The following is an 11,169-nucleotide window of genomic DNA, read 5'->3' on the forward strand; positions in this document are numbered from 1 at the left end:
AGTAGCTGGGATTACAGGCACGTGCCACCATGCCCAGTTAATTTTTTGTATTTTTAGTAGAGACGGGGTTTCACCATGTTGACCAGGATGGTCTCGATCTCTCGACCTCATGATCCACCCGCCTCGGCCTCCCAAAGTGCTGGGATTACAGGCTTGAGCCACCGTGCCCGGCGAGTTTTAAAAATAATAAAAAGGGAAGATGGCAGAGAGAATTCAGAGCCAGAATGCAGCTCCCAGCGAATGAGATGCAGAGGGCTGGAGGACTTCACCGTTCCAAATGAGGTGCCAGGTTCATTTCTGTGGGACATTTACAGAACTCTCCACTCCAAATCCACAGAATACACTTTCTTCTCAGCACCGCATTGCACTTACTCCAAAACTGACCACATAATTGGAAGTAAATCACTCCTCAGCAAATGCAAAAGAACAGAAATTATTAGCAAACCGTCTCTCAGACCACAGCACAATCAAATTAGAACTCAGGATTAAGAAAACACTCGAAACCAAACAATCACATGGAAACTGAACAACTTGCTCCTGAATGACCAACCAGCTACTCAGGAGGTTGAGGCAGGAGAATTGCCTGAACCCAGGAGGCGGAGGTTGCGGTGAGCCGAGATCGCGCCATTGCACTCCAGCCTGGGTAACAAGAGCGAAACTCCGTCTCAAAAAAAAAAAAAAAAAAGAGAATATAAGGAGTATGAATTTGGCATACCAAAAGTTATGACTCCTTACTCTCAAATTACTGCGTGTTGGACTAAGCTGCTTGGCTGCATGTTCAGTTGTAAAGAGGAAAACAAAAGCAACCTTATGCTGCATCAGCAAATGCTGAAAATACATTGTCAAAAGCTAAGTATAAATGATGAAGCATAATTAACTGTTTTATTTATTTTATGGATTTTGCAATGGGAGCTCTAGTAACTTGCAAGTCCATTATCTGAATTTCAAAGATTTGGCCTTTGAATTCACTTAAGAGTCACCTAACTTCATATGAAAGTAATGAACAACTTATCTGTATGGAAATTTCTGGCTTATTTGTTGTTCTGAAATTTTATGGTTGAATCAGCAGAGGCTTTGAGTAACCAGCTTTTCAGTTAAGCATACAATGTAGCAGATTTCAATATTTTCTAGATAAAGAACTCTGTGGAGCCTTAGAAAGTACTGCGTGAAGAGCTAACAGTCATTCGGGTGTGGTGTGGCGGTGGTGGAGCCTGAGGGCCCATCGCTGGGCTCTGCGAGGTGCAAGAAAGCCTTTGGGTTGAAGATGCGTGAAGGTCATCATGACAGGTATTTTCCAAAAACTTGTAGAAGGCTGTGAAAAAACTTCTAGGATCACACAGCATGTATTGAGCATATACGTTGCTGTAGATGAATGTTCTTAACTTGCCTCGAGTGTGGCATGCAACATTTTGGAAAGAAAATTGAAGATTTGTTCAAGAAAACATGAACAGAAGCAAATGATGAAATGAGTGTTTTATTTAATGTTGATAACATCACAATAAATTATGCAGTAAAAAAAAAGGAAGCCCTTTGACTTTGAGCACAGGGCAGTCACGGATGTCAGGCAATGCCAATGCTCACCTTAGTCAGAGCTGCTCTGGAGGGAAGCACATTCTCCAGTCTCCTGGCCAATGCTCTGTTGTAGCACTGTCACCCCTGACTGGGAAGGGGAAGAAGAGTGTTGCCTGTGAGCAAGTGAAGGGCCAGGAAGTGTGGAGTCCAAGCCTGGGTCCAAGTGGCCCAGAGAAAAGGATGATCAGAAAGAGCAGGGGTCTCAGTACAGTAGGGAAATGGAGTCACATGATACTTCTCTGCTCTGGTCCATTTGGGAACCGCAGAACCTCAGCAGATGGTAAGGGAGTACCTGCGGGTGGCTATCTCCTTCAACACTGGAGCCACTGCGACTTCAGATGTTTGATGACACACCATGACTAAGTAGCCATACGCCTGGGCTTCTTGAGGAGTACACCAAATCTTAACCATATTCTATTTCTTTATGTTCTTTTTTTTTTTTTTTGAGACAGGATCTCACTTTGTCACCCAGGCTGGAGTGCAGTGGCACTGTCACAGATCACTAAGCCTCCTAGCTTAAGCAATCCTTCCACCTCAGCCTCCCGAGTAGCTGGGACTGCAGATGCATACCACCATACCTGGCTAACTTTTTAATTTTGTAGAGACAAGGTCTCACCATGTTGCCCAGAATGGTCTTGAACCCCTGGCCTCAAGGGATCCTCCCACCATGGTCTCTCAAAGTGCTGGGATTACAGATGTGAACCACCATGACTTGCTCATGTTTATTATAGTAGTCTACTATAGACTTCAGGTACCTGTAACAAATATGGGATGCTGTGGCTTTCTTCTGGATCCTGTAGCAAGAATTTTTTTTTGAGACAGAGTTTTGCTTTTTTGCACAGGCTGGAGTGAAGTGGCACGATCATGGCTCACTGCAACCTCCGCCTCCTGGGTTCAGGCAATTCTCCTGTCTCAGCCTCCTGAGTAGCTGGGATTACAGGCACGTGCCACCACGCCCAGCTAATGTTTTGTATTTTTAGTAGAGATGGGGTTTCACCGTGTTGACCAGGATGGTCTCGATCTCTTGACCTCGTGATCCACCCGCCTCGGCCTCCCAAAGTGCTGGGATTACAGGCTTGAGCCACCGCGACCGGCAATTTTTTTTTTTTTTTTGAGACGGAGTCTTGCTCTTGTCACCCAGGCTGGAGTGCAATGGCACACTCTGGGCTCACTGCAACCTCCACCTCTCGCGTTCAATCGGTTCTCCTGCCTCAGCCTCCTGAGTGGCTGGGGTTACAGGCGCCCTTCACCACACCTGGCTAATTTTTGTATTTAGAGATGGGGTTTTACCATATTGATTAGGCTGGTCTCGAACTTCTGACCTCATGATCCACCTGCTTCAACCTACCAAAGTGCTGGGATTACAGGCGTGAGCTACCTCACCAAACCTTTTTTTTTTTTTTTTAAACCACTGAAGTCATTTCTTTAGGTTAAACAATAAAGATGAAGATACCATCTCTGAAACCTTCAGTCTTACTAATATATTTCCAGACAGGGGAAAGAAGTGGGATGTTGTATCTCTAGTCTCCTTTGTAGTTTTTTTTTTTTTTTTTCTAGATGGAGTTTCACTCTTGTCACCCAGGCTCGAGTGCAAATGGTGCGATCTTGGCTCACTGCAACCTCTGCCTCCCGGGTTCAAGTGAGTCTCCTGCCTCAATCTCCTGAGTCTCTGGGATTACAGGCACCTGCCATCACGCCCAGCTAATTTTTATATTTTTAGTAGAGACGGGGTTTCACCATGGTCTCGAACTCCTGACCTTAGGTGATCCACCCGCCTTGGCCCCCCAAAGTGCTGGGATTACAGGTGTGAGCCACCAGACCCAGTCTTAGTCTCCTTTATCTCTTAACCATTTAAAGCTGACCTGTTTATCTGATTAACTGGTTGTCACATTAGGAGTAGGAAAAATGTGAGTTAATGGCATCTATATTTCGGGCTGGAACAGTGAGACAAGAAAATCAGCAACAATGCAATCTGAACAACCAGGGGCCATTTTTAAGGTGTGAACTGAGGAGGGTAGGGTCTGGGTGTTGGGTTGCATGAAGGAGAGCCCCTGGTGGCTGTGCACCAAAGAAGCTGGCGTGGCTCAGGAACTTTACGGAGTGAAATGTATTCCCAAGCCTGCTCCTTCTCTGACACCTTTTAGGCTAAGAACGTCTGGGTTAGAGGCAATGTACACTATTAGGATGGTGCAAGTCACTGTGGTCTAAGACATTAAATATTTTTTCCTCTAAGCATTCATTACTTTTTTTGAGTTAATTACCACATTATATTTTTAGTATCATGACCTTTAAATGAATATATTAGGATGAATTATAAATTTGCATTAGAACTTTTATACTAATGGACATGGACAAAGGTAAGACTTTCCTTAGCTGAGTACATCTTTTTTTCTTTATATTTCTTTTTCTCCTTTTAAGTAATTAAACCTTCACAAGCTTAGTGTATCTCTGTGAGAGACCTGTATCTTTTGAATAGTTTGGATATTTAATGATATGTCTCTTTATCCACCTTAATGTGCAAGCCCATAGCATTTCTTTATTTCTTTTTTTTTTTTAATTATTTATTTATTTTTGAGGCAGGGTCTTGCTCTGTTGCCCAGGTTGGAGGGGACTGGCATGATCTCTGCTCATTGCAACCTCTGCCTCCTGGGCTCAAGCAGCCTTCCTGCTGGCGTGCCACCATGCTTGGCTAATTTTTGTTTTTAAAGATTTTTTTTTTTTTTTTTTTTTTTTTTGAGACGGAGTTTCGCTCTTGTTACCCAGGCTGGAGTGCAATGGCGCGATCTCGGCTCACCGCAACCTCCGCCTCCTGGGTTCAGGCAATTCTCCTGCCTCAGCCTCCTGAGTAGCTGGGATTACAGGCACGCGCCACCATGCCCAGCTACTTTTTTTTGTATTTTTAGTAGAGACGGGGTTTCACCATGTTGACCAGGATGGTCTCGATCTCTTGACCTTGTGATCCACCCGCCTCGGACTCCCAAAGTGCTGGGATTACAGGCTTGAGCCACCGCGCCCGGCTAAAGATTTTTTTTTATAGACACAAGTTCTCACTGTGTTACGCAGGCTGGTCTTGAACTTTTGGGCTTAAGCAGTCCTCCTGGGCTCAAGCAGTCCTCCTACCTCAGCCTCCCGAAGTTCTGGGATTACAGGCAATGAGCCACTGTACCTGGCTATTTATTTGTTTATTTGAGACTAAGCCTTGTTCTGTCACCCAGGCTAGAATGCAGAGGTGCAATCTTGTCTCACTGCAACCTCTACCTCCCAAGTATAAACGATTCTCTTCCTCCTGAGTAGCTGGGATTGCAGGTGCCCGCCACAATGCCCAGATAATTTTTGTATTTTTAGTAGAGATGGGGTTTCACCATGTTGGCCAGGCTGGTCTTGAACTCCTGATTTCGTGATCCATCTGCCTCTCCCAAAGTGCTGAGCTTATAGGCGTGAGCCACTGCGCTCGGTCTATTTCTTTATTTTAAAAATTTTACACTTTTTATATCAATATTTTTGTAATCCTTCGTGGGATTGAAGATAGTTCCTTTAATAATGCAAGAGAAGCTGTCAATTAGTGGAGAGTACACCGGACCTAGATTCAGAGGTCTCAGGTTGTTGCTACACGTTCTGTTAAAATGATTTTGTTGTGTTTTTAAAAATTGGATAACTAGTTAATAATTTACAATGAGAAATGCCCCTTCACAAGGATCAGAATGTTCTGTCCATTGATCAAGAATCGAATTCCAGTGTCAGGGTATTGGGGAGTAGGTATAATGTATCTGATATAATTTCTCATGATCTTAATTCTTCTTTTGTGATGTGAGAGGCTTGGATAAGATAACTTTTAAGGTTCCTTTAATTCTAAAAATTTCTTTTCCATGGCCTGTGTCATGGAAAGGGGAAGCAGCACGCAAAACCCAGAAGGTAGGTGGGTTCCATGCCAGGCACCACAGTAAGCATTTAGTGTGCATTATTTCATTTAACCCTCATAACTGATGAGGTAGGTATTATCATCCCCTTTTTATTTATTTATTTATTTATTTATTTATTTATTTATTTATTATTTTACTTTTTTGAGACAGAGTCTCACTCTGTTGCCCAGGCTGGAGTGTAGTGGTGTGACCTTGGCTCACCGCAACCTCCGCCTCCTGGGTTCAAGCAATTCTCCTGCCTCAGCCTCCTGAGTAGCTGGGATTACAGGCACACGCCACCATGCCCAGCTAATTTTTTGTATTTTTAGTAGAGACGGGGTTTTACCATGTTGACCAGGATGGTCTTGATCTCTCGACCTCGTGATCCACCAGCCTCGGCCTCCCAAAGTGCTGGGATTACAGGCTTGAGCCACCGCGCCCGGCCATCATCCCCTTTTTAATATTAGGTTGGTGCAAAAGTAATTGTGGTTTTGTCATTAAAAGAAGCTAAGACCTACAAGCATTAGGTAACTTGCTTAATTATCCCACAGCTAGTGAGTGGCAGAATTTGGATCCTGAATACAGGTCTGTCAGGGTCCAGACATTGGGGGCTGAGATGTGTGCTAGCTCTTTAATGGTCACACAGCAGCAGTTTTGAGGAACATTTATTTAAGAGCAATAAACAGGATGGAGATTTTTTTGCTTCTTAACAAATTATGTGTTGGTAATAATTTTCTAGGTATTTTGTATCCATACATTATTATAAGTATATATAATTTGGGGCCAGGCATGGTGGCTCACGCTTGTAATCCCAACACTTTGGGAGGCCGAGGTGAGTGGATCACAAGGTCAAGAGATCAAGACCATCCTGGCCAACCTGGTGAAACCCCATGTCTACTAAAAACACAAAAATTCACTGGGGGTGCTGGGATGCACCTGTAGTCCCAGCTACTCAGGAGGTTGAGGCAGGGGAATCACTTAAACCCAGGAGGTGGAGGTTGCGGTGAGCCGAGATCGCGCCATTGCACTCCAGCCTGGGTAACCAGAGCGAAACTCCTTCTCAAAAAAAAAAAAAAAAAGAAAAAAGCATATAAAATTTAACAGTATAAAAAGCAAAGAGATCTCTGAATGCAAGTGGCAAAATAAAGCAAGATTAAATAATCTGCCTCCAAATCTAAGGAAATAATTAAAAAATTAAGTGGTGAAAAAACAGAGGAGTACAACTTTACTCCAAAAGTGACAGCCAAGGAAAGTGTCATTGTTGGGGTGGCTCCTTTTTTCACACCCAACCCTCAGGATTAGTGCTCAGAACTCTGATAATTTTTATGAATGTCTTCCAATTTGGAAAGAAACTGTCAGAAGGAGAGAGTAGGTGGCTCTGGGAAAAGTAAAGGCAATACCTCAAGTGTGGCAGGCCCTGCTTATCCCTACGGGGCTAAAGAGGCAGCAGGGGTCTCCACAGCTTCCCATCTTTCCAGGTCTCTGTGTTGAGTTAGAAGAACAGGGTGGATATACCCACAGCTAGCTGGGGTGGGCACTGGTACAGGATGTTTAACTGGACTTCAGAAGATAAATCAGAGCTCTTCCTGACCTACTGTGGGTCTCCTTTCACATGACCCTCACCATGTCCTCAGGCTAAAGATAAGTGGATTGAAAGCAACCCTAACATCTTAAATAGCTCCAAATGGGGCAGACAGTCTGGTCCTTAATATTAATGTGGAGATATTGTGTCAGACACAATGAGAAGTCAGTACAGAGCTATGAATTTTTTTTTTTTTTTTTTTTTTAAGACAGAGTCTCATTCTGTCGCCCAGGCTGGAGGGCAGCAGTGCTATCTCAGCTCACTGCAACTTCCACCTCCCAGGTGTAAGCAATTCTCCTGCTTCAGCCTCTGGAGTAGCTGGGATTACAGGCATGGGCACCACACTCTGCTAATTTTTGTATTTTTAGTAGAGATGTGGTTTCACGATGTTGGCCAGGCTAGTCTTGAACCCCTGACCTCAGGTGATCCACCCACCTCAGCCTCCCACAGTGCTGAGATTACAGGTGCTAGCCACTGATCCTGGCCAGAGCTATGTAATTTAAAAGAAGAACAGAAAAAATAAAGGGAGGGCAAGTAAGCAAACACATTAGAGCAGGAAGAAAAAGAAGGAAAAGGAAAAGAAGAAGAATGAGAAAAAAAGAGGCAGAAAAGAAGAAAGAAAGAAGACAGAATATGATGTAAAAAGACAAGTGTTTAAAGATGAAAAACAACTTTTAAAATAGTGAAAATATGTCTCTTCCAAACAAACATAAAAGATCCCCTGGAAGTACTTTAAGATATAGAATAACCCTGGACGGGTGAGGTGGCTCACGCCTGTAATCCCAGCACTTTGGGAGACCAAGGCAGGTGGATCACCTGAGGTGAGGAGTTCGAGACCTGGCCAACATGGCAAAACCCTGTCTACTCGGGAGGCTGAGGAAGGAAAATAGCTTGAACCTGGGAGGTAGAGGTTGCAGTGAGCCGAGATCGTGCCACTGAACTCCAGCCTGTATGATGGGAGGGAGACTCCATCTCAAAAAAAAAAAAGAGATATAGAATAACTTTATGATATTATTATTTTTATTTATTTATTTATTTATTTTTTTATTTTTATTTTTTGAGATGGAGTTTCGCTCTTGTTACCCAGGCTGGAGTGCAATGGCGCGATCTCGGCTCACCGCAACCTCCGCCTCCTGGGTTCAGGCAATTCTCCTGCCTCAGCCTCCTGAGTAGCTGGGATTACAGGCACGTGCCACAATGCCCGGCTAATTTTTTGTGCTTTTAGTAGAGACGGGGTTTCACCATGTTGACCAGGATGGTCTCGATCTCTTGACCTCGTGATCCACCCGCCTCGGCCTCCCAAAGTGCTGGGATTACAGGCTTGAGCCACCGCGCCCGGCCATGATATTATTATTCTAGAAAACTAAGGCCCCAAAATGAGGCATAAAATAACAGAATGAAAAGAATGGTGAAATTTTTAATGCTAAGGAAACTATTTGAGATCCTAAAGACAGCCACCACAGATCTACGAAATAATTTAGGAAGAGCAGGGAACAGGATAGACAGGACTGAAAGTAGAATTAGTGGCATGGAGGAAATGCTGACAATAATCGGTGAATGCAGGGCCAAGCGCAGTGACTCATGCCTGGAATCCCAGCACTTTGGGAGACTGAGGTGGGAGGATCACCAGAGCCCAGGAGTTCGAGTCAAGCCTGGTTAACATAGTGATACCCTGCCTCTACAAAACATTAGCTTGGTGGGGTGGCTCAGGCCTACAGTCCTAGCTACTCTGGAGGCTGAGGCAGGAGGATTGCTTGAGTCCAAGGTTTTGAGGCTGCAGTGAAGTATGACCACACCACTACACTCCAGCCTGAATGACACAGTGAGAGCACCCTGTCTCTGAAAAAAAAAAAAAAAAGATAAGAAAACAAAAACAATAATAATCAGTAAATACAGAGAAAAGGGACGAAGATTAAAATAAGTGGCAGGTAATCAATATGGAGTTCATAGACTGTAAAATAATAAGAAATATATATATGTTATATATATCTCATAAGATATATCTTTTATATATAAAATATCCTTATATTTTATGCATGTTAATACACATATTCCTGTAAGGAGTGAAATTGGGCTGGGCTTGTGGTACAGAAGGAAATGGAGCAATATCCACCAACTTCTGAGGACAAGAAAGTGTAGCCCGCTTCTTCTCAGAGAAAACACCAAATGGCAGATGGCTGGTGCAGCAGGGAGAGGAGGGGGCCCTGGGATGGGGAACTGAGGCATCTTTTGCAGAGGCTAGGGCAGGGGCATCCCCAGTTGGGGTCGCTGCCAAGATCTGGGATGGGCCCAAGGCCACAGAGCTCACAGAGGCAAGGCCAAGGGCAAGGAGTGGATGCCCCTCACCAAACTGGGCTGCTTGGTCAAGGACATGAAGATCAAATCCCTGGAGGAGACCTTTCTCTTCTCCTGGCCCCTGGAGGAGTCTGAGATCATTGACTTTTTCCTAGGGGGCCTCTCTCAAGCACGAGGTTTTGAAGATGATGCTGGTGCAGAAGCAGACCCGCGCCGGCCAGTGCACCAGGTTCAAGGCGTTGGTTGCCATCGTGGACTACAGTGGCCACATCGGTCTGAGTGTTAAGTGCTCCAAGGAGGGGACCACTGCCATCTGAGGGGTCAGTATTCTGGCCAACCTCTCCATTGTCCCCGAGTGCAGAGGCTACTTGGGGAACAAGATTGGCAAGCCCCACACTGTCCCTTAGGAGGTGACAGGCCACTGCGGCTCTGTGCTGGTGCGCCTCATCCCTGCGCTTGGGGCACTGGCATGGTCTCGACCCCAGTACCTAAGAAGCTGCTGATGATAGCCAATATCCATGACTGCCACACCTCAGCTGGGGCTGCCACCCTGGGCAACTTTGCCAAGGCCACCTTCGATGGCATCTCCAAGACCTAGAGCTACCTGACCCTCGACCTCTGGAAGGAGACTGTGTTCACCAAATCTCCTTATCAGGAATTCACTGACCTGGTCCACACCAGAGTCTGTGTGCAGAGGACACAGGCTCTAGCTGTGGCTACAACATAGGTTTTTATAGAAGAAAAATAAAGTGAAGTAAGCCTGTTTAAAAAAAAAAAAAAAAGAAAGAGTAGCTCAACAACATAATTCAGTTATAAAGTCAACAAGCAGGCTTTCTCAAATATGAAAAAACAGAGGGAACGTAGTACTTGGAATCTAGTGTGTAAGAGATATAGAAGTAAGCCTTTCACGAACAAAACCATTGGACATTGAAATCCAGCCAAAGAAATGAATCAAAATCAAGAATGTAGGAGTGGTAAAAGAACTGGAAATGAGCACCAGACCCTTTTCAAAATAGAACAAAAACTAAGTAACTAGGAGTATCATAATTACAGAACATGATGTGGTGCCTTATAACCCGGCAAGGTAAAATATATTCTAATTGATGACAAAAGAAATGGTGAAAAATGTAGGTAGGAGAACTTGTTAAAGAGAGTAATCACTTCATCTTTCATAGCAGAGAGTCAACCCGTGCTGTCTAAAATTAAACCATGTAGTTAAGAAAAAAGCCAAAACGTTTCCAGATCTTTGATTGTTTTAATACTCTCTTGGCTTAACCTGAGAGCTGGAGAGGAAGGCCAGCATCTGCGTGCCAGATTTGCCTACAGCTATGTTTTGGTTTCGTAAGGCCAGATCAATGTTTTCAAATATTTTAAAATGTAAATGTCTTTAGGCGGGGGTGTACTCACCTGTTGACTTCCATTTTATACATTTGTAATTCACACATTTAAGGGCCTGCCTTGCCTTATCTTCGGAAGACTCTTTGGCAACAAATAGCTTCCGTGATGAAGAATCATTTATCTGAAATTCAGTAATTCCTGGAAAAAGATGAAATAATTGACCAATAGATAGATTCCTCTCCTTTGTTGTGTGAACTATCTTTTTCTCTGGCATAACAAATGATATGTTTCTCATACATATCATAACAGTCATCTGTCTCCTAGCAAAGCCAGCCACTGCTGCCTCTACCTTTTTCTTAAATTGGCTGTGCCCTGGGCTTTGACTCCAGTGCACGCATGAGAGATGCACAGAGTGATTTTCTGAGCGATCCCTTTCATCGGGTAGGCGCCTCCGCGAGGCTTCTCCTTATGCGTCTTACTCTA

At 44.2% G+C, this 11,169-nt stretch overlaps 1 pseudogene; it reads left to right on the top strand.

Annotated features, from left to right (window-relative positions):
- The first annotated feature begins 9,364 nt into the window (after positions 1 to 9,364).
- Positions 9,365 to 10,075, top strand: LOC101048585 (small ribosomal subunit protein uS5 pseudogene; annotated as a pseudogene).
- The last annotated feature ends 1,094 nt before the right edge of the window (positions 10,076 to 11,169 follow it).

Source organism: Saimiri boliviensis, chromosome 15 (assembly GCF_048565385.1).
Source record: "Saimiri boliviensis isolate mSaiBol1 chromosome 15, mSaiBol1.pri, whole genome shotgun sequence".
NCBI classification, from domain to species: Eukaryota; Metazoa; Chordata; class Mammalia; order Primates; family Cebidae; genus Saimiri; species Saimiri boliviensis.